The sequence below is a fragment of the Rhinolophus sinicus genome, chromosome 16 (assembly GCF_057876585.1).
Source record: "Rhinolophus sinicus isolate RSI-liver-muscle chromosome 16, RSI-T2T, whole genome shotgun sequence".
NCBI classification, from domain to species: Eukaryota; Metazoa; Chordata; class Mammalia; order Chiroptera; family Rhinolophidae; genus Rhinolophus; species Rhinolophus sinicus.
In genome coordinates this window covers 138,005,009-138,028,791 of record NC_142516.1, presented here as the reverse complement: position 1 = coordinate 138,028,791, position 23,783 = coordinate 138,005,009, and the positions used below count along the sequence as shown (strand labels likewise).

Here is a 23,783-nt window from a genome sequence, read left to right as displayed (position 1 = left end):
CCGGCTGGGATGCAGCTGTCCCAGCAATCTTCCTTGGGCACAGCGTAGGGCCCAGGTCTGGGAGGGATGTTCAGGTTTGGCCTCCTGTCACTTATGCACGAGGATTAGGAGGTTGGAGGTGTTACACTTATAGAGAAAAAGGCGGTCATTTTGCTTGTTTGTCACACACTGGAGGATTTAGGAGTGAAGTTTGGACTCTTTCCGCCCCCCCCCCCCAACCCCCGACTGTAACTAATCAGATCAGAGGCTCGAGGTGTTCTGAAGTTCCTCTGGAATCCACCTTCGGTGGTGACGGGGTGGTGAGATCTGGGGGAAGGTTGGAGGGGGAGAAAATTGTGTCATTTTTTTCACGTCAGACAGAGGGGAAACCGTGCGGAATTAATCACTGGCACCGGGCATAAAAAGGGGGTGTGTGTGCAGAAGAGAAAGAAAACTGTCCGGAGGGTGCTGTTTTCATTGCCATTGTCTTTAACAAAAGGCTCATTGTTCCTGAGCAGCTGACGGCCCCTTCCCCTGGTTAGTCACAGGTTTGAGTCCAGGGTACTGAGGTCTGAGAGTAGAAGAAGGCGTTATTATGGGAACTTTGTTTTTTTCTGGTATAGGAATTACCTTAGGCAGTCTTTCATATTTAAGAGCTTTGTTTGAGGAGACTTTGGCAGAAGATGAAAGTGTTTCTTTTTGTCCAAACCAATGATTTTCTCTTGAGTATATTCACTAAACAGAAGACTCAAGAAAGAGTCTAGGGAACTTGCATGCACCTTCCGTAGTTGCTCCCTTAGGAAGGTCAGTCTGGGTTACCTTTTTAAGTGGAGAGAACTTTTCTCTCTGATTCTGGTAAGGGGTGGGGAAAGGCTTAGCAGAGATGTAAAAGCTCATGTTATTCCTCAAAGTCCACATTATAATGTGAGTGGTAAACATCAGGTGACACCTTTGTTTTTGTACAGTAATAAGATCTAGAGAGCCCACTAACAGTGACGGTAGGTAACCAGATTTATAAGACATGCTTTATTGGACACGGACATTCTTTTCTCAGCTGTATCACTCAGGAGGTCTGGGTCCCTAGGCAAGACATTTTCCTGCCTTGGTTTTCTCAAAGGGAAATGAAGAAAGGGAGAGTGGAACTAGCATTTACTTAAAATGTGCTCAACTATTTTTTGAGTTATTAATAATTTCTGTTCTGTTCCAACTCTAACATTTTGCAATAAAAAGGATAGTTGAATTGTGAGAAATAATGTGCAGTCTGTCTCCATGAGAGATAGGAGGGTGGAAGGGCCATCTTTCCTCTTCCTCTGACCTGACAGGCTCACTGCCTGGTGGGTCTGACCTTCCCACCAGTGCCTGAATCCTCCCTTCTTTGAGAGGCAGACATACAGTGTTTCCCGGACAATAAGACATAGCCGGGCCATCAGCTCTAATGTGTCTTTTGGAGCAAAAATTAATATAAGACCCGGTCTTATTTTACTATAAGACCGGGTCTTATATAATATAATGTAATATAATATAATATAATATAATATAATATAATATAATATAATATAATATAATATAATATAATACTGGGTCTTATATTAATTTTTGGTCCAAAAGACGCATTAGAGCTGATGGTCTGGCTAAGCTGATGGTCTTATTTTAGGGGAAACACAGTATGTCTAATTTTTGTCTTTTACTCCCTTACTTTCTCCAGGCCTTCAGCTGTCTCATGTTATATCAATCTATATAAATTTCAATGTAGTTTGCATTTTAAAACTCCATTTTGGTATGTTATTAAATTTATTAAATTTTCTCTCAAATCGAAGTGGTAAATATTCCTTAATGAACTTTCCCAGCATATGCATTTTTGGTAATGTCCCTGGACTGTAAGTTATGTGATACTATTATTATTTCTATTTTTCTTATTCCACATCTTTTTTTCTTTTTTGCAGTCTGATCATTTGGCTACCTCACCGTATTCACATACAAAATCATTAATTTCCATGCTATTAAACTCATGTCTATACTATTAAACTAATTTGATTTTTTCCAGAAACAGTCAGGATCTGTTTTCTTAGAATTTGGTTATCTTTCAATATGTAGGACCAAATTATGTTTTCTTTTGCTAGAGGAAAAAAAGTCTGGGACTGAATATTCATATTTCCTGCCATTTCCTTATATGACTTATTTTATAAACATGAGTAAGTAGCTTAAACCCTGTTCCTTTCTAGTGTTCACATAGTCAGAATTTCTAGGACAAAGAAAACTTTTCATCTCCTTCATGAGGTTTGCCAAAAGATAAAGATGGCTTTGGAAAACGTTGCTATAGGTATTTTATTCTGGGTTAATTCCAGAGAGCTACAATAGGCAAATGAATGGGAGTATTCTGTTCCAAGATATGCCATATATACAAAGCATGTATTACTGGTAGTTTGGATGCTTGGGTGGATATAGCTATGTAGAGATATTTTGTGTTTATAAATGGCACAGTGCTTATATACCATGAAGTAGTTTAATCTACTTTTTAAAGAAGTTTTTAGTGACGTGGGTAAAGAGCTAATGTCATCTCCTTTTTAGAGATGTGAGGTGGGAAGCCTAGATTTAGGTAGTTTAAATTCTGAGAGAAACCAGTGTGTAGCTTCCTGGGTTACCTGCAGATCCTACAGTGTAACCTTGGGCAGGTTGCTTCTTGTTTTCTGCCTCAGTTTTCTCATCTGAGACTAATAATAGTTCCCATTTCATTGAGTTATTGTGAGGATTAAATGAGTTACTACAGGTCAGGAGCTAAGAATGGTGCCTGGCTCTGAGGAAGTGATCAATAAATTTGTCACTACTAGTTACTAACATAATTTTGTCTTGGGGTAGGATGGTAAGGAGAGAGCAAGCAATTTTGTTGGTCAGTCAGTCCCCGCCAGCAGGGGCCCAGGATTGCAGTGGACAGGTAAACTGGGCACCCTGCTATTGAGCAGTGTATAGGGTGGGCTCAGAGGGGATTTGGCAAAGTTTAAAACAAGGTGTGCTAAAATATACAGACCAAACAAAAGTCTACAGGCTACATTTGTCCATGAAATTTATTTATGGGTGAGCGTCCCAGGCCAGGATAACCTCACTGGCAGGACACTTCCTCTTCTCCCGCTTTTCCATGCATCCCATTTAGGAGATTTGACTTTAAAGTTCTGTAGGTCAAGAGCTTAATTTTGTTGTGTCTCTGGAGTTTGTTTTTAATAGTTCAGCCTGGATCTTGTTTACTAGTTTTGTTCTGCTTGTCAAAGTTGCTACTTGTTTTTATCTTATAATTTTGGTTTGTAGGACATTTCTTACATTTTAAGATAGTAAACTTCTGAAAAATGTAAAGGTTTTCCTGGCTGACAGTAGATATTTGTTTCTGAAACAAACTATTACATTAGGATTTTCTTTATAAGGGAAAAATAAATGTTATTGGTCCCTGGAGAACTTCAAGCATGATTATATTAGATGTAGATATTTGTTTTGAAACAAACTATTACATTAGGATTTTCTTTATAAGGGAAAAACAAATATTATGGGTCCCTGGAGAACTTCAAGCATGATTATATTAGAGTGCTTTAAACGTTCTAAAAACTTCAACAATTTTTATACCTGCACATGTGTCTGCTTTTGTTTATTTTTTATCACCAAATGGTTTGTGACATGAACATCAGTATTCACCTGGGAGGTTGCCTGTTCTAAAAGACAGACTTAGTTGTGTGACTCAGTTACACCACCTTGTTTTAAAAACTTAAAAAGCTGCAGAATTTTGGAGTTGCCTTTTCTAATCCAGCTGCAGATGAGAGAATGGGGCCTTCCTGTTGTTCAGCTCCTGGAGTCCACACCACAGGGCCTCTAAGTTAAGCCACTTCAGCCACCAAGGCCTTCAGGTATTTGAAATAGGTGACGTTTAGGTATCTTCTCCAAGACTAGTAGCTGGTCTGGCTGTGGCATTGTGAAGCAGGGCTGTGGTACAGCCTTGTAAAGTGTTTACACACGAGTTTACTAAGCCCGGAACCTGTCTTCAGGGGTTCAAATGTTTCAAATGGACATCTTAAAGCAGTCTGCTAGATGTATAATTTAACCTGGACATTCTAGCTATTAAGTTAAATTCCTTCCATTCTTTCAAACCCTATTTAATGTCTGCTTATGAGGAATAAGTGATCTTGAGATGCTTTTATTTCATGCTGGAGAGTAAATTTAATAACATAGGTGAAAAGGAGTTTATATTATTGGATTTTGTTATAGTCAGTTAAATTCCCAGGGATGAGAATACTGTCGCTAGTTTACAGTTGGCTAAAACTGCATTAAACCCACCAATGAACATACCTAACTGCTTAACTACACAGGAAGTCCTCTGTTTGCAGATATGCTGGACTCTGAAACCTAAATACCATGTTTTCCCGAAAATAAGATCTAGCCGGACAATCAGCTCTAATGTGTCTTTTGTAACAAAAATTAATATAAGACCCGGTCTTATTTTAATATAATGTAATATAATTAATATAATATAATTAATATAATATAATATAATATAATATAATATAATATAATATAATATAATATAATATAATACCAAGTCTTATATTAATTTATGTTCCAAAGAGCGCATTAGAGCTGATTGTCCGGCTAGGTCTTATTTTCAGGGAAACGGCACAAATTTTTCCTTGGTGCTTGGGCAGTATGTTTCAATAGAAACAAGGTTAGTAAGAGATGGTTAGACTCCCCGAGTCCCAGACTTATAAATGCTCTTTAAAACCAAATTAAATGTAGGGGAAAATGCTCTTTATTTGCAATGAAAATCAATGAAAAGCAATTTTTACAGCACTAGAAATTCAACAAGGTTGAACAAGGGGTTGTTTTTGCTTTTGCTTGGGCGCTGGTATCTGAGAAAAACAAAATAGATTTTGGAGGTCAATGTTTAGCATCAGAGCATAATAGACTCAGGTTCAGACCCTGATTATGAAACCTTGGGCGGGCTGGCTGGTGTCTTCATGCTCAGTTTCCTCACCTTGAAATGGAAGTGTTTAATGTACCTTCCTGAGGGGTCACCGTGAGGATTGAATGGGACCCAGTGTTTGCATAGGTAGGTGCTCAGACAGTCGATATCTTTGAAATGTGGATTTAAAGCTGCTCAGCGACCCTTCATATCTCACTTGCTTTCTCAGACCTCTTACACCTCCTCCTCGTATGGGTGACCTTGCCTTGTACTTCACAGGGGAACAGCAGTCATCAGATAGGATGCACCCCTTTTCCCCATGCACCCCACCAGCCCTTCCTTTTCATGTTCTTACCTCCCTTCTGATTTGGGGCAAGGACCTCATTCTGATAAAGGCCTGTGCCATAGCTTGTACTCTGGGTCCTCCCTACGCACTCCCTGCACCCCCATCCCTCTTTTTCCAGAATCATCAATGTCTCCCTCTTTAAGGTGATTGCTTCTAGTCACCATGGCATGTAATCATGCCTTCATATCACCCCTTTTTAACAAACTTTCTTGACCCCACATTCCCCTCCTGATGTCACCCCCCAGTTCTCTGTTTCCTTCACAGCTAAATGTCTTTAATGTGTCTGACACTTATTTCTTTCCTCCTATTGCATCTGTACCTGACTCTAGGTGGCCCTCTGATCACCATGTCTGTCACCTCCCAGGTGGCCCCCTCCAGCAGTCACCTTTCTGCCCTCGTGCTGGACCTCAGCGGCACTCGGTGTACTTAAATACTCCCAGCATACATTTTTGTGAGTGCCTATGTATTTATTGACATACCTGTGAGCCAGACAGGCTCATCCCTGTGGCACTTACTTTGGATTGGGGGATGGCAGGCAGGAAACAAATCACATAAATAAATGTTAGAGTGTGTTGGAAAGTGATCAGTGCTGGAAACACTAGAGTGGAATTGGGGGACTGTAAGTTGAGGTTTGCACGCCTTACTCAGCATTGGCTTGAAGGGGTGAGGGATCCACCGTGCTGGTGTCTGGGAGGTGCGTGCCAGGCAGAGAGAAAAGCCATGCAGTAGCGGCATCAGCCCTGTGGCCTTTCCTGATTACCAGTGCTCCATCTCTGGTCACCCTTGTCCCTTCTCCATCAACACTTCTGCCTAGGAGGAGACCCCAGATACCGTCTTTATGTCCATGGATCCCATGCTGTTTGTATCCCAGCTTCTCCCCACTGTGCCCGGAGCAGTTCCTGGTGCAGAGTGGGCACTCCACACACATCTGCTGAATGAGTGATTATGCTTCTTATCATTATTGTTAATGAGAACACCGAAGACGTTGCCCTTACGCAATTCAGAAGGAAAATTCATGGTACTTCCAAGGACTTGAGTGATTAATGACAGTTTTTAAAAATCATGTTTACTGTTACTTCAAACTTCTGGTTTCTTGGTACATTTCATAGCCATAAAAATGTGGGACGAGACAGGGATGGCATCTGGTTCAACCCCCTTACTTAATAAACACTAAGATGGAGGAAATTAAGTCACATCTTGGGGTCCCTGCACCTCCACTGGGTGGATCTGATTAAGTTAGTAGCTTCGGGGTGTGGAGTGTCCCTGTGTCCTGACACAGAGCTCTCTGTGGATGATGGGATGATCCTCTGAGATCCAGGGTCCCTAGAATTTGTTTCCTCTTTTCTTGATCTCATTCTTGAGACCACAGGGCCTGGAAAGGAGAAACTAGCAACAGTGCCCCTCTCCCGGAGCCCAGTCAAGAATAGGTGCTCTTAACTGGTTCCTGATGGGACCTGAGCTCCCTTCCAAGTGTGCAGAACTTTTTACATTCATGCTTTTGGGTTTCTCCTCAGGAGTTTCCCAATTTTTGTTAGATTCTCAGAGGAGTGCCTGCCCTAGTTAAGGTTAAGAACCTTTGTCCAAGAACAGAGGCAGGAAACCCCACCTTTGATGTGGTGGCTTCCGCCCACTCAGGGGCTTCACAACTATTTGAATTTCTTGTCAACACTTAAATACAGGTGAGTACAAATAAATTTCCCCAGTGTTTCAAAAATGGCATGATCTGGTAATGCTGCACTGTATGGCTTCCCCATGACCACAACTGTTGGAGCGATTTCACAGCCATTCACAGAGAGTTCAGCGCTGTCCTGTGGCTTCCTCTGTCACCACTGCTTGTGACAGCCCCCCTCCCCTCAGAAAGCATACAGGCTCTACCGGTTTGGCTGGATACTTGAGGAGCCTAAGGCAAACTGTTCACATTGTTGTTCAGATTTCTTAATGTGCTTCACCTGCTTCCTGCTTCTGTTCCTGGGTGTACTGTCTTTATTTACAATGTACATGACTGTGGTCGCCAAGAGCAGAGATTTGTTTCTTCCGGTATATACCATATTTTGGGAGGGAAGCCCTTTTTTGTAGTATGTACAGGAGGGTAGTTTGCCTTACTTATGCTGGCATGATGGGACACGCTAAAAAACCCAAAACATTAGACCGAGAGTCAAAAGAGAGGATTTTAGGTTTCCTCTGTCAACTGTTACCTTTGTAACCTGGGTGAAAGCCAGATCCAAACATGTGGGCACTGTGGGCAAGTTAGTCATTAGTTGCCTCTTCACACTAATCCTTTAGTTTTTCCACCTTTTTAAGTGGAGTGTGGAGAAACTCATTTTCTATGACTAAAAATGATATACTTCTCGCTTTATGTTTACAATCAGGAATTTGTTAGTAACATATTTATACTTATTTGCAATTGTCTTTCCTTTCAGTTTTTCTAGCACTCATAACTCAATTGAATTCGACATTCTCTAAGGATAAAGCTAATTTAGATAGCTCTATTTCCAAATTTTCACTTCTGCTGTGTTGTGACCAACATCTGTTTCATGGCTAATACCATTGGTAGAGGCCAGAGTTAACCAGTGCCTTATTTGAGATTCAGTCCAGTGATGGTCTTCTCGATTGGGGCGCCAGCAGCCTTTTGGATGGCAGCCCTGCCTCTAATCCACCTCTGCTCCAGGCAATTCACTTAACCCCCAGAGGCAACTGTAAAATGACACTAATGGCATTTGTTGTCTCTGCTTCTTTGGGTCATGAGGACCAAATGAACTCATGTACATGAAAATAATTTGTACATTGTAAAGGGCCATAAAAATATCTCAAGAAGGGGTCGTCATTTTCTTGTGTATCTCTTGTGACAAAGGTAATTTTTTTCAGCTCAGGGAATGAAAAGAAGGTAATTCTTCCTGGTTTAGAAGACAACAGAATTTCAGGAGAAGGTATTGTTACTTGTAAAAAAGACTCTTTGACCAGTGAATTGTGTTTAACATAGAAGGGGGAATGTGTACCCTGGCAAATACAGCATCTCTAGCCTTGGTCTACTTGGCCCTTCTCCCCGTGCCCCCCAAAAGGGAGTGAAGCAAAGGGTTGCTGTGGAAGAGCCCCTGATTACTGTGCTTACAGGTACCTCCCCGAAGCAGCCGGGGACATCATGGTGCCCTTTCAGAGGAAGAAGGGAACTGGTAATCATTGGTGTCTGATGCACTGGGTCCTTTCCAAGGGTTTCATCCATAATCTTTCACTTAATCCCTCACAACAACCCTGTGAAGGAGCGCCATGGCTATTCTGCCCAAGGAAATGATCTCCACGCAGCGGATGGGGGTGGACCTTTGTCCAACTCTAACCCTTGTCCTGTCCACTCTGGCTTGCATCCTGTAAAGGGTTTATCTACAGCTGAGGACAATCATATGCCCAGTTTGCCCAGTTCAGCCCAGTTTATGCTGTTGTCCTAGTATACTAATTCAGAGTGTCCCTTTTCACTCACAGTTCACTAGACTGTTCACTTTATATTAAAATCCCTCTACCCCTTTTATTTTGCTGGGGAATTTATCCCCCGGTGTAGTTGTATGGACCTGCTTTTCCCCCTCATGAGATTAGATTTAGGTAAACTGCTGAGGGGAGCAGCCTACCTTCAAATTGCCGTAGCCTTTTTCGGAGGATGTGAAGGCAGAAGTTAATGGACAAGTGGTAAACTCAGGAAGGAGTGTTCTTTGGCGCCTTAAGATGTGAAATATAGAGAAATTAAAATTCATCACCATCATCTGCTTCAAGATGTGTGTGTGCGCAGAGGGAGGCAGGGAGAGAAGGAGAGAGGGAGAGATCTCTTCTTACAAAGCCACCAATCCTATTGGATTAGGACCCCACCATTATAACTTCATTTAACCTTAATTACCTCCTAAAATTCCTGTCTCCATGTACAGCACATTGGGTGCCAGAACTTCAACATAAGAATTTTGGGGGAACACAATTCAGTCCATAATAGTATACAATTAAAGTAGGAACTATTTAGATTGTAAATATTCAAACAAGTGGGGAATATCAAAGAGGGAGATTTGAAAAAGCACATTGCTTCCTTATTTTTTTATGAAATAAATACAAAAACAGATGTTCCACAAAATCTGGGAAGACAAAAGTAAAATGAAATGAATATTTCATGGGAATGGGTTGCTTTTTTAAATTGTGAAGCAGATTTAGGTGATTGGACAATTATTAAGTATAATAGACCAGAGTTTCCATGATTTGATCAGATCTAAATTTGTATGTATTTTCTTTTCTTTTTGATCCTTCTCTTTTTTCCCCTACGTGGGGGCTGGTAGGAGAATGGTGGTTGGTATTAAAACAAGGCTATATATAACATATTGTTTGGGGTTTTCTATTATAATCCAAATCCATAGTGGCTGGTTTGTTGATGGGACAGATGTCACAGTGTATGACATGTAACTGGATTGGACATGTCTGCTTAGTAAAACAGGAAGCTGCTGGGTAGTGATCCAATTCTAGTAAATGGAATTGCATTTCAGGTACTTCCTATTCTGTTGGCCTGCCTTTGTACAGGATGACATTTTACTTTTGGCAAAATTAGGAAGTTGAACTTGAACTACTAGTTGCAATAATAGAAAGATGTTGTTAATCTCTCTAGTTATCTCTGGTAGTGGAACCAAAACCTGCCATATCCTCACTCTGTTACCCACACATCTGTAACTTCATGGATTTTCATGGCAGTCTGTAAGTTCCCAAACCAACTGTTGTCTTCCTCTCCATGTCAGGGTTTTGTTTGTTTATTTTTAATAATCACAGCGTCATTATCTTCCATGAAATAATTGCTTGTGCTGTTATAAGCATATATCAGAAGTGATCCTAAGGTATTATCACCTTTTCAGGAGTATGGCCTCTGATGGTTGTTGGAAAAGTTCCAGATACTTTTCGCTCACTTTGCTTACCAGTGCAAGACGGAGTGGTTCCAGCCTTAAATAGAAACCATAAATGATCATGACACTATTTAAAGCCACAGGACCCAGTGGAGTTCTTCTACCTCACAGAACGGTCCTATCTGAACTGTCTGTGCAAAATGAAATCCTGAAGTTGAGGATGCAGTTACTGAAGATCTCAAGTTCATATTTTGGGAAATGTGAGTCTGAGATTGATGTGTTGGTGTCCTCCCTCCCTTACTCCTGCTCCAAGCACAGGGGCAGCTTGTCTGCTCCTCCCTTCTCTTTGGACAGACCTCAGGCTATCTGGGAAGGAGTTAGCCACTTCCTGGGCATTACATAATCTGCCTGCTTCAGAGAAAAGAGGATTTCCTCCAACCTATTTTCAGCAAAGGATTAGAGACAATGAAGTTCTGCCATTAGAATATCATCTAGATTTTTGTGTGATTTTTTCAAGAGGGTCTCAGCGATTGCCCACTAAAGCCTAAGTATGGTGACAAAATCCTGGACACATCATTGGTGCAGAAGATACGTAATTTGAGGGTAACCAGACCTAGACTTATCTGTCACTTTTAGATAAAATACCTGATAAAATATCTGGAAGTAACAGATACATTCTATGCATGTAGAATAATTTAAATTATTTTTTTCTTTAGGAAGTAGTTGTTTTGATTCAAATAAATATATATAAACCATTAAAATATTAGATAATCCTGAAGTATATACATGCATTTTTTTTCGTAATAACCAACTTTTGTATAAACCTGAAAGCAACATGCATATGAAGAAAGCTGGAGTGATTGTCATGGTTAGTTTCTTTGAGTCCTCATTGCTGATGTGTCTTAACTCATTTCACCAGTCCTCTAATGTAAAATGGGAATAAAATATGCTACCTCTTGGCATTGAAGAACCTGTGTAGGGGTAAACCCATCAAGTGTCTTGTAAAGAAAAGTATTTGATGTACTTAGTGCATCCTAGGTGATCCACATTTGATGTTCATCAAATATTTATTTAGTGCCTGCTGTATGCACTGGGGATTCAGTGGGGAGCAAGATGCACAAACATCCTGGCTCTCTTAGAGACTGCATTTTGGTGGTAGATGATTAGAGAATAAATGAGCACACAGCGTGCCAGGTGTTAGGAAGTGCTGCAGACAAAAATGAGATGGGAAGAGGGATCAGGAGAAGTATGGGGGTGGTAGAGAAGGTCAGGACAGGCTTCCCTGAGAAGGTGACAGGAGCCAGGTCCTGAGGGGCCCAGGGGCAAAGGGGAATGATGCCAGGCAGAGGAAACTTGAGGGCTGGGCCCACTGAGGCCTGATGGAGGAGGACACAGGGCCTGAGGGGCCAGGGGACTGGTGGCCAGAGGGGATGTGAGCACAGAAATGGGGGGGAAGGTGTGACTTAACATCTTGTGTAATAGGAGCACATTGCCACCCCTCAAATTTCATTGCTTAAAATATGGTCTATGTTATATGTGTTGCTTTTTGATAAAGTTTTAAATTTGTTTTAAAATTATATGGCCAAATGAAGAAAATGTTGCATAATAGGTAAATTAGGATGATTTATAACATTATAAAGATGTGCTGATTTATTGAATGAATATACAATAGGTTGGTTTATTGGTAAATTTTTTATTGTGGTAAAACACACTTAACATAAAATTTACCATTTTAACCATTTATAAGTAAGTGTATAATTCAGTGGCTTTAAGTACATTCACATTGTTATGCAACCATCGCTATTATTTATCTCCAGAACTTTTCCATCTTCCCCAAACAGAAACTGATTTATGGGCAATTTTAAGTAGCTTATTCTATGTTTGATATTGTATGTCTTGCTTTTTTGGAACCATTTTTTTTTTTTAATCAATGAAAAAGACCTTAACAGGGTCATGAGAAGACTTATTGAAACCTAAGCACTAATTAAATTTTAATGGAAAATGTACCCGTGTGGGAGGGATTTTTTTTCTTTTAAATAATTGGTGATGGTAAGTTTTATTACGTTAAATACCTGAATGTGAGGATTCATTTGAGCTTTATGTTTTACTTAATATGTGCTTGTCTGAGAGCAACAAGAGAATAAATCTTTGAAAAAATTTGTCTTAGATTAAGTAATTCTTCAATAAGAGACAGAATATCATAAAAGTTATGTTTAGTTGGCAGTGCAGTCAAATAATACAGTCATGATGATAAGTTTGTTTAATGATTGTATAAAGTTGCATTGGCTTTTTCCTAAGTGCATTTATAAGAAATAAGAATTAGAGCATTTTATGTGACATTTTCTTCCAGAAGCTCTATTCTGCTAACTGGTTTGCATACGTTTTCTATTTTCAGTTGATTTATAACATATATTCTTTTAGTATCTAAAAAATCACTAAAAAATAGATTAATTAAATTTAAAATTATATTTGCGAATGTTTTTTTTCTGTAAAATTGTTGGTTCTGTGAGGAGCGATTTCCTGTTACTTCTACTCTAAAGGGGATATGAAGGGTTTTTTTGCTCATAAACTGAAATAATTCTTTGATTTCATAAATTGTGCTGTTGCTTTTCAGAAAACTGCATGGTTTCAAAAGCTGCAAGTCCCTTTTATAAGTTCTTGACTTATTAACAAGAAATTCAATTGTAACTTGAATAATTATAGCTCTTAAGTAGTTTGGCTCATTTAAAAAAAAAGCAGTTTAAAAGTGAGTTGGCTAGATGCCGTATTTGGCAGGTAATCTTTGGAGTTGACAGAAAAATAAAAGTTAGAAATAAAAAAGAGTATTAATGACTTTTCTTTAGCACCCTCATAATTTTAGTTCATTAAAAAAATGGGTTGACATTGGTTTTTTATCAATTTATTATCCTTGCAAATTCAGAAATATTTTTACGTCTCACAGACAGCATCTTGCACATGCAGAACCTTTGGTTCCTCACTCAGGGTGTGGTCTTTTCACTATGGGGCTGGCACATAGCACTGATCTTTTTTTTCTTTTTTTGTCCCAACCCTGCCACAAACAATTCACGTACCTTTGGTCATTTTCTCAGCGAATGACTTACTTCCTGTCTGTGTTGTGAACTCCTGGGGGCCGGGGTCATGTCCAGAATTTAGGATCATGTATATTGGATTTTATTTTATTTTTTTAATGGGCTGGGCCAAGGAAGAGAGCAATTTGGTTCATGTCTTAACCTCAAGTCCCTCTGGCCAGGCTTTAAGAGCAGATCCTAAGAGGGAGTTCAGAGTGCAGAATATTTACTAGGATCAAATACCTAAAGGGAAGGAAGAGGGGGTGGAACTGGGCAGAAGTTGACTGTCGTTGGTCACCCCTGATAGCTCTGTGGCAAGTGGCTGCTGCCACCATGGCCCACATGGATCCACAGCCAGGCCTCTGTGCCCCTCCTGGCTGGAGCTGCCCACTGGAGGCTGTGTTGGCCCACTCCTCTAGACGGCACACCTTGCCCTCTGCCCTCCTGTCCTGGGCGCTGTGCTAGTCCCCTGAGCTGGGAGTCGAGGTGGCGTGGAGACATGGAAATAAGAGGGACGTGGGCAGCATTTGTTCTGCTTGCTCAGCATCCAACATTTTCATCTGCATAATGGGGCAGACCAGCTTTAAATCAGTAGTCAACGGTCATCATTTTGCAAAGATTTTTCCAGATTCTTTCTTTGCAGACATGCAGGGACATGCCATTCAAGTTATATCTGCTAGACTAGCTATATTTAGCACTGGGAACAAGCGGTCTACATATACGCGTGACTTGTGGAGTGAGTCTTCTTCCTTCATAAGGGTAATTCCTACACGCGTCTTTGCTTCTAATGTTTGGTCAAAATGGCAGCTTGATTACCACCGAGTCATGCACAGCTGTCACCCTTATGGTTTGTTGGTACAAACCCTGGTGATGCTTGGTGATTAGCAGTTGGAGTGGTGGAGCTCTGAGAGAGGAGGCTGGGGCTTCGGGGGGCAGTGACTAGGTGGAGGGCAGCCAGGAGGCCTTGCTGGGGGTGACAGCAGGAGACGCAGAGGGTGGGCACTGTCATGCTGCTTTGTGCCAGGAATGCTGAGGCACCCACGTCATTCAAGCAGGACTCAGTTCTCAATGTGCTGGGGTCAGAGGTCACTTGTGGCTTGCGATTTGGGAGAGTGGAGCTTGGCTCGTTTTGTGTTTCGGGGAAGGAGAAGGTACCCAACAGATGCTCAGTCAGGTGAAGTGTGCCACGTCAGCATGCCAGCACACAGAGCAGGCCACACGGAATAATGGCGCCTTTGACTCGGTGCCCAGCCCTGGGCTGATGCTCAGCCAGCGCTGGCCATTTTCCCTCCAGGTGTCACAGCCTGATCCTGCTCGCCTGCAGTCCGGGTTGAGTGCTCTGCCGTGGGCCCGTAGCAGGTGGTGGGAGGCTGGGGCTGGGGGCCAGGAGCGTGTGACGCCAGCCCACGCTAGCCTGTAGCGGGGAGCAGCTCTCCTCCCGCCTCCCCTCCTGTGGTCCTCACACAACCTGACCCACAGCGCCAGGTGGGAATTTCGAAGGACCCTGGCACCCAGACTAAGAATGGTAGGTTGTAAGCAGGCCTTGGACTTGGGGTTCTCAAAATTCTTCCTAAACCAGAGCCCCTTGCTTTTCCCATACTGTTGTAATTTAGAATTTAGTATTCACTGTAACATTTTGTGGTTTAAAAGTGACTTGAAGTAGTCAAGGGGAAAATTTTCCCTAAGTTAGTTATTGGTTTAAAATAAAAACTCAGAGGGACAGAAGCTAACTTACGTTAAATTTCAACTCTGCCTGATGAAACACAATGAAGGAAAGGAAAAGGAAAACTCCCCCGAACTTGCTCATAAATGACTTGTCACTGCATCCTGTTTCCTGTTTCGGGGGTTAGAGGTTTCACTTTCATTTTTGAAGCAGCTGGAAGTTGGCTTTATGGAATTCCAGACTTGAATTTACTAGAGAGTGGAGTCTCCAGGAACTGGGAGACAGCCCAAATGTGTGAAGTCAGATACAACTTTTGGATTGATAGGAACAGACTGAAAGGGAGGGTGTGTATGTGTCCCCTCCCATTTCTTTCTCTGCTTTCTAAATATAACCAAATGCATGAAATGCTTCATTCACAGTTTAGCTGGGGATCAGGGTGTGAAGGCTGGTTTCTTGCAGCTCTCCTGTCTTGGTGGTGTCGTAGACCACTGACTTAGCGAAGGGAGGCCCAGAATGCGTAGCCCACCAGCTCTAGGTCACCTATGGGCAATAGGGGGGCAGGGGCTGGCCTGTCTCCAGGGCAGGTCCTTTTCCCTTCATTGTATGGACACCGCATAAACCTTCATTAGAAAGCTCAGCTAGATTCCACAGTTTGGCCAATAAAGAGTGATTTGGGAAGAAAGGGATACACAAGAACAGGCCCAGAGCAGAGGCCTTATCTGTATTGCTGCAAATGCTGCTGCTGATTAACTGGGGGTCACAGGCCCCCAACTTTCTTTTCCTTGGAGCCCCCCTTCATGGACCAGCCCAATGTCCCAACTGAGGTTAAAACCCTTTTTCTATCACTCGCCTCTATGGCTGGAGTGAAATCAGTCAGGCTGAAGACCGGTTCTGGCCAGACAGTGACCACTTCTGCTTTTTTCTTATGTCCACTGGACAAAATAACAAAGAGGCGCCTATCACTGAGTCTTGTTTGGGGCTTGGTGTTAAACACACACCCAGGTGTGCCTTTACTGTTGTAACATGTCAGAAGTGGGTGGTTTTTCTGGTACCACCCTGCGACTCAGTGCATGAATAGACCCAGAGTTGGCATCTGTTTGATTATCTGAATGAGGCATATTTTTGGTTAATGTGAGTGGATGCTTGAAAGTTCAAAACAAGGTCAATGGAATTTCAGTGAACTTATAATAGTGATAAATTCATCTGTTTTAGTGTTCTGCGTAGTATTATATGACACAAAGTTTACAAAGCTGTATGGATATCTGTGAAGTGCAGCGATTTTTAAAAATTTTATGGTTCTTGTGAATGTAAGAATTCACATTATTGGGCATATTCAAATAAAACGAATTTGTGTGCCATGTAAATGACATTTTGTAGTATTCTTTAAGTGTTGTCATGTCTATCTTTTAGAAGAAGACGATAGTGTTCTTGTTTTTGTTACCTTTTAAATTTTTTTTATGAGTTTCAGGTGTACAAAACAATGTAATAGACATTTATACCCCTCACAAAGTGATAACCCCTCTCCCCCAATCTACTACCCCTCTGACATCATATATAGCTATGACAATTCTGTTGACTCTATTCCCTACAATGTGCTTCATATCCTGTGACTATATATTAAATTATAGTGGACATTCATTATTGTTCAGCTTCCGCTTCAGGTGTACAACACAGTGATCAGGCATCTACACCATCCATGAAGTGGTCTCCCTAATAAGACAAGTGTCCATCAGATACCCTACAAAATCTTTACAACATTATTGATTATATTCCCCAAACTGTCTTTCATATCCACGTGGCAATATTGTGTTTACCGATTTGTGCTTTCTAATCCCCTCACCTTCTCCCTCATCCGCACCCCTCTCCCATCTAGGTTTTTCACTCTTGTTTAATGCTGTGGCTTCGAAGCTTCCCATTGTTTCAGGCAGAATGGAAATTTCATTCTCCATTCAGCTTGTGGGAAGATCCCATTCTGGCCATTTAATCTTTTGCTGACAGCTAACTGTTGATAAGGATGAAATGAAATCAGATATCCGTTTGGGTATAACCAACAGAGGAAAAAGAAAGGCAGGGATGCTGATGAAAAAGTGATAGCCAGGCTGGCTGGTATAGGACAGTGGAAGAGCGAAATGAGATGGATGTAGTTTTAATTTCATCTCATTCTTTCAGCTGTGCGTTCTCTCTGGCTCTTCCCCCTGCTTCCTCTCCCCTTGATTTCCCTTCTTCCTTCAGGATAAGTCTGGTTTCCCCTGCCTTTTCCAGCCCTCATCTCTGACTCATTAGGGAGCATCTTCTGGGTTCAGTTGTCCCACAGGAGCCTTAGAGATCCTCCGGGGAATGTTCTCATCTCAACCAGACGAAATGCTTGTGGTGGTTTTCTTGCATTGATGGATGTAGTTGAGACAGCCTCTCCCCGTCCTCCATCTCTAAGCCCTCAGGGGCAGTGGTGATGGGAAGGAATGGGCAGAGGTGGGGGTAAGGAAGGCCTGGCTTGCTCATTTGGGCAAGTAGCTTTCCTAGCCTCACTTCCTATGTTTATTTTGCATGATTTTATAGTACAACAAGCATTCTGTGTGATAAAGCCTTGATGAAGACACAAGAGAATATGAACGTGGAATACTCCTGACCACAAGGACGGCTGCAGACCACCGACGCTGTTTGTCCCGTAGTTTCTGACCAACCACATGATTATGCAGCAATATTTTGTTTATGGTGGTAAAATATACATAATATAAAATTTACCATCTTAACCATTTTATGAGATAAAAATCAATGGCATTGAGTACGTTCACAGTATTGTGCAACCATCACTGCCACCCATCCCGGAACTTTTTTCATCTTGCAAAACTGAAACGCTGTCCCTATTAGACACTAACTCCCTAATCCCCGTCTCAGGGCCCCTGGAAACCTTTTTCATTTTCTGTCTTTGTGATTTTTTTGACTAGTCCGAGTACATCATATAAGTCATATAACACTATTGTCCTTATTGTCCTATTTATCCTTTTTGTGACTGGTCTTTTACACTTAGCATAATGTCCTCAAAGTTTATCCATGTTACAGCATGTTTTAGAATTTCCTTCCTTTTTAAAGCTAAATAATTGTATGTATATCACACATTTTGTTTATCCATCATCATCAGTGGACACTTGGGTTGTTCCCTGCACCAATTTTTACGGACCCAAAACTTCCTGAAAGGACCAGTGCCCTCAGGTTGCCCCAAACTACCCGAGAAGAATGTGTTGGCACAGCCCTAAATCTATGAAAGAGGCAGGATCTTGGAAAACTTGGGTCCATGCGTCTTAGCTTTGTAAGGTTGTGTGTCCTCCACACCTGGTTGCTCTCCTCCTCCCCACAGCACTGCCCCATCTGTTCTTCCTACACTTGATTAAAATCTCTCTTTCTCTGGGAATTCTTTACAGATTAATTTTTCTCCAAATGCAACCTTAATCTGTGTGTGTGCTCTTTCAGCACAAGTGTGGCTGCTTTGCGCATCTTAATTTGCTCGCTTTCTGTTGCTTTGTGAAATTTGGGTTGGTGCCCAAGGGACTGGAAACTCCAAGGTCTCCTTGTCTGGTTATTGCTCCTTACCTTGGAGGCTTTGGGAGGGAGGTGTCCATCTGTGAGAGATAGAATGCAGAACAGGAAAGCATCTCTTCTTAGAAATACTGTGCATGTCCCTTTGTTCGTACTGAAATCATGTACATGGAGGAAGAGCTGGATGTGTCCTAGTGTTTGGGTTTTTTCTCCCCAGCAGCCTTGGGGCAGGATGAGCCTTGGAGGGAGGTCCACGAGCTGTTTCTTTGGACTTCGAAAACTGGGTAGATGATATAAAGACTGGGCATAATTTCCAGCCAGAATTCCCCATGGCCTTTCTGTTTTCTTAGCCTGGTTCTCCAACCTCCTGGAGATGCTGTACGTTCCCTAATATCCCTGCAATGAATTATTTGGCAGCGCTAACAAGGGCCGTTCCCTGTGCCCCGCAGCCCTGCCTGCACCAGCACACACACAGCAGTGCCCAAAGGCCCCAGATCTCATGGGAAGAGGGCTTAGGTTACCTCCCAACCATGCCCCTCCTGCGGGTTGTATGCTGCTCTGGGAGCTGAAGTGTGAGCCCACAGAAGGCATTACTAGTGGTTGTGTGTGACCCTGGTAGTTACCCTACTTTCGTTCCACCACAGCTCAGGAACACTCAGAGGGAGCCACGATATTAATTTAAATTATTTAAGGGAGAGGTAGAAGTTTCTCGGGAGCCTGCAGGGTCTTGGTTGCCTTCAGCTCAAAATAATTTACATGCCAAAGTGGTACCTTTTGGGGAGGCCTGTTCTGAACCCCTAACACTGCCTTTAGCCAGGGTCTTACCTCCAAGTTGTGTGTGGTAGACTTTGGGGAGTGGGGAGATGTTGGGTCTGTTTAGGCTCTTGCAACCTTCCTCCCAGGAGCTTATCAGGGGACCCTGTTCTCTGGGTTTTGAATTAGCACTCAGCACTCAAGAGCAGGTGGATGAAAGGCTGGTCTGTTAGAGTAGAGTTTTAAGGGATGAAAGAGGCTTAAAACTTGGACATTGGTTTTAATAGAAGAAGAGAAGACATTGTGTCGCCAGCCTAAGCCTATTTGAACTGTATCTGTGTTTGTCTATGTGCTGTCTTGGCAAATGGTGGGAGGGCCAGCAGGCCTGGGGCCTGAGTCTGTCCTTTTGATGCACAGCCAGGTCATTTTATGATCATCTGTTTCAGGTGTATAAACTTTCAGAAAGACAGTCAAAATAAACAGACTCTTATCTTGTTTTTTCTTAAATAATTTTCCTATTTATTACTTTGTTTTGAAACACTATTAAAAATCTAAGATTAATTCACACATAGGCTGTGGTAATAATTCCATTTATTTTTTAAAAAATATATTCTTGATTCAAAGTAAATATTTCCATTTCATTTCTAGGAATTAACCTCAGGAAATCATGGCCCAAGTGCACTAACATGATCATATTAAAATGTTCCTTGCAGCATTGTTTACTATAGCAAAGAAAGCAACAAATCTCTATCAATAGGGGATTGAAATGTCATACAAGGGAATACTATGCAGTCCTTTAAAAAGGTGGTGTAAGACCATAGTTTAGTGGTCACCAGAGGGTAAGGGGGGTGGGGGTGGGGGGTGGGAGATGAAGGTAAGGGGGATCAAATATATGGTGATGGAAGGAGAACTGACTCTGGGTGGTGAACACACAATGGGATTTATAGATGATGTAATACAGAATTGTACACCTGAAATCTATGTAATTTTACTGACAATTGTCACCCCAATAAATTTAATAAAAAATAAATAAATAATTAATTTTAAAAAAAAGGTGGTGTAGCTTTAGATTTATTGATGTGGAAAAAAGTTCATACTATGTTGGGTGAAAAAAAAATATTACAAAGAGTATGTATAACCTGATCCCATTTTTAGTGTAATGCTTTTTTTATGGATTCATGTAAATATAGGCATAGAAAGAAATCTGGAAAATTATACTCCAAAATGTCAGCTAGTAATCGTCTGTGGATATCAAGATTGTGGATTATTGTTGTTTTTGTCTTTGAATCAATCTGATAAAAAGGTCCCCCCTAGAACAACTTCAAATCACTATTAGGGAAAACAAGCAGAAAGGAAGTTGGACAGAGACAACCCTGTGGACTGAGGACAGAAATCTTATCACATGTGCATTTACATACATTGGAGTGAAGGGGGCGTAAACGGGGAGTAAATGGTGATTAAGGCTGGAGACCAGGCTGGCACCCCACCACGACAGTCACTGTTTAAAACAAGTTTCCATGATTTTGGACTTGAAGTCAAGGACAGGAGGTAAGACCTGAGAATGAGGGACTCAGGCTGCAGGGGTGGAGAGTAGGGTTCTACAAGATGGTAGAGTGGGCTGGAGGGGCAGAGGTGGCCGAGACGAGTCCCATGGTCAGCTATGGCGGAAAGACATCATAAAGCAGACATCGGGTACATGCCCTCAGGTCCACCTCCGCCCTACTTCATCTCCAGATCTCCCCAAAATGGTGTTGCCTTATGAGTGGTGGTGAAAAGGTTGTTTTGCAAATGTAGATTAATGTGAGCAGAAGAAGGAGTCACCGGTTAGAGCTAAGAGTCTAGGGTGATAAAGAGTGTGGGGGCTGCCGGGAGTGGTGTGATGCCTGCCCCCACCCCAGACCCTACAAGGTGATGAGGGGCCGCCATGACCTCCTGCCATGTAAAGGGTGGGAGATTGAGTCATTTTAATTCAAATGTCCTCGGACAATTTGACCCCAAAGTCTGGAGTTGTTGAGAATATTTAGGCAGCTGACATCTGGGTTAACTGAAACTGGCATACACCTGAGCTCCCTATCCCAGGTGGCCACTGCTTTCCAGAACTGCGGAGGAACCAGGGACCTCTGGCAGCCTACCACCCGGAGGCTGCCAAGTCCCTGTGATTCCAAGAGAATCCCGTTTACATACGCTATCTTAGCATTTTGTGGGGATGTGCCATTTAATATAATAAAAAAGCCCATCATGTGGCCTATTGGTGTGATCCCAACTGGCTGCACCTCCAGAGTCATGCATCTGGTGTCATACCTAGGGGAGCCTGTTCTAACACCAATTCCCCAACACCAGTGGTGTCCTGCAGTTAATTCAGTTCGGACATGAGTACCCAGAGTTAGCACAGACCGATCTGGTCCACAGGTTAGGACTCAGTCCCACAAGACTGCCCCCTCTGCAGATACCAGCTGCAAGTCTCGGGCACCTGTACTTCTGACCGACCAGCTATAAATTTGGGGTTCCCATGACCACCTCAGGTTTGATAATTTAGTAGAACAACTCTCAGAATTCACTAAAAGTGCAATCCTTACAATTCTAGTTTTGTTTTAAAAGACAAGTCAGCAGCAGCCAAGTGGAAGCAATGCTGGGAGGTTCTGGGAGGAGTGCAAGCTCCTGCCCTCTCCCTGTGGGTGGGTCAGGGCTGTTACCCTCCCAGCTCTTGATGTGTCCATGTACCAGGCAGCTCCCCACACTTCTCACTAGGGTCTCAGCATGTCACTGGCCACTTGGTTGAGCTCTGTCTCCACCCTCTGCCCTCCAAGAGAGACGAGGTGATAGTTCCACCCTGTAATAAGTGTGTGGCGAGCCCCTGCCCTGAAACTGTCCAGGGGCCCACGTGAGTTACCCGAGGAGGTGTGCTCAAAGGGTCCTGTTATGAATAACAAAAGACACTCCTGCCACACAGAAACTTCCAAGGGCTTTGAAGATTGTGCTAGGAACCAGGACAGCACTAAATCCGAGGTTTGCTGTTGCCAAAAATTATTTGTTTTCCCTTATTTCATGCCACCTTCTGAGGCCATTCATGCCCTCCTGTATTTCTCACTATCCTTCTCCAGGCAGGGTCCTGCTTCTGCTCTGGACTGTGACATAACCTCTGGGCCCGGGCTCCAGTTGGTCTGCAATTGATGGTCAGTATCCCTTCCTACCAGGCAGTCGTGGTTTCTGGTGGATGCTTTGAACTCCACCCCTGCTTCAACCCACTGACCGTTATAGAAAACTTGGACCCCCACCCGTCTCAGGGAGCTGACCTGTTTAAAGATGGTAGCCAGGGAGCAGGTTGGGGCAGACAGATACCTCTGTGATTCCAATACATGTGGGCTTCTGGGTCATGGTGAGTGTAGAAAGCCCAAGAATACAGAGGAGCAGGTGAGAGAAGGCTTCCTGGGGAGGAGATGAGATCCACATTGAGGGCTGTTTCTTACTCCCCCTCCTTACCAGCTGCCTTAGGCTGGCATTAAGCATCAAGGCCCTCCCTCCATCGTCTCACTGCAATCTACCTTTCTGTTTTTATTTCTTACCTGCTGCCTTTCACATACCCCCCATGCAGCAACCGGAGTGGACCATCTGCATCTGCACTTACCTCAGTTTACCTAAGCGCCTTATAGAATAATTTGCATATAGTAACTGCTCCATCGGTTTAATGACCCTAAAGACTAAGTGTGCAACAAACCGACTCTGCTGTCTTGCAGGAAAGTGGCCATGGACTATATGTAACAAGTGTGTGTGGCTATGTGCCAATAAACTGTATTTATAAAATAGTCTCCTGCTTTTGTCCTAAACTGAAGGGGGGGCTGTTGGCCCATGAACTTGGTGAGTCCACCCCCCTTCTTGTTACCTGTGTAACATCATCAGTGTCCGTGGTGCTTGAACTAAAAATATCGTGTTTCCTCAAAAATAAGACCTAGCCGGACAATCAGCCCTAATACGTCTTTTGGAGCAAAAATTAATATAAGACCTGGTCTTATTTTAGTATAATATAAGACCGGGCCTTATCTAACATAATATAAGACCCGGTCTTATATTAATTTTTGCTCCAAAACACGCCTTAGAGCTGATTGTCCGGTCTTATTTTTTGGGGAAATGGGTATTAGTTATCGCTTACCTCTGGTATTCATTTTCTTCATCTTTTATCTTGATATCCATATTGATTGGTTGGATTAATTGGATGGATAATACATACATATGGCTCAAAATTCAAATGTGAAAGAACATACAGTGAAAGTCTCCCTCTCGCCTCTGTCCTCCAGCCACCCAGTCTCCCTCCGGAGGCCGCCTGTGCTCCAGGTTCTACCGCAGCCTCCCCCAGATGCCAAGGGATGGGCAGGTACACACACATGTTTGAGTGATGGGGAGATTTGGCTAAAGCAGGTTTTCACACTGCCAGCATTTGGAGTGCTATGTTATTTAATAGATTTAAAGCAAGGACTTTCTTCCCTTTTGAAGTCCAGGATAGAGTCCAACCATCTTAAGACCCTGAGTGACAAAGATCTTAAGATTTGAAGACATCATTGTTAGGGTAGCATCTAGGATGGTCCAGGATGTGGCTCTTCCTCCAGTCTCTGCGCACGACTTGCTGTGGCACGCTACTCCGTTATTAATCAGA

The 23,783-nt window shown here is 42.5% G+C and overlaps 1 protein-coding gene across 6 annotated transcripts in view; it reads left to right on the top strand.

Annotated features, from left to right (window-relative positions):
- ATP11A (ATPase phospholipid transporting 11A) overlaps positions 1–23,783 on the top strand; it is a 133,174-nt gene that overhangs the window by 597 nt on the left and 108,794 nt on the right. The gene's annotated exons all lie outside the window — the stretch shown is intronic.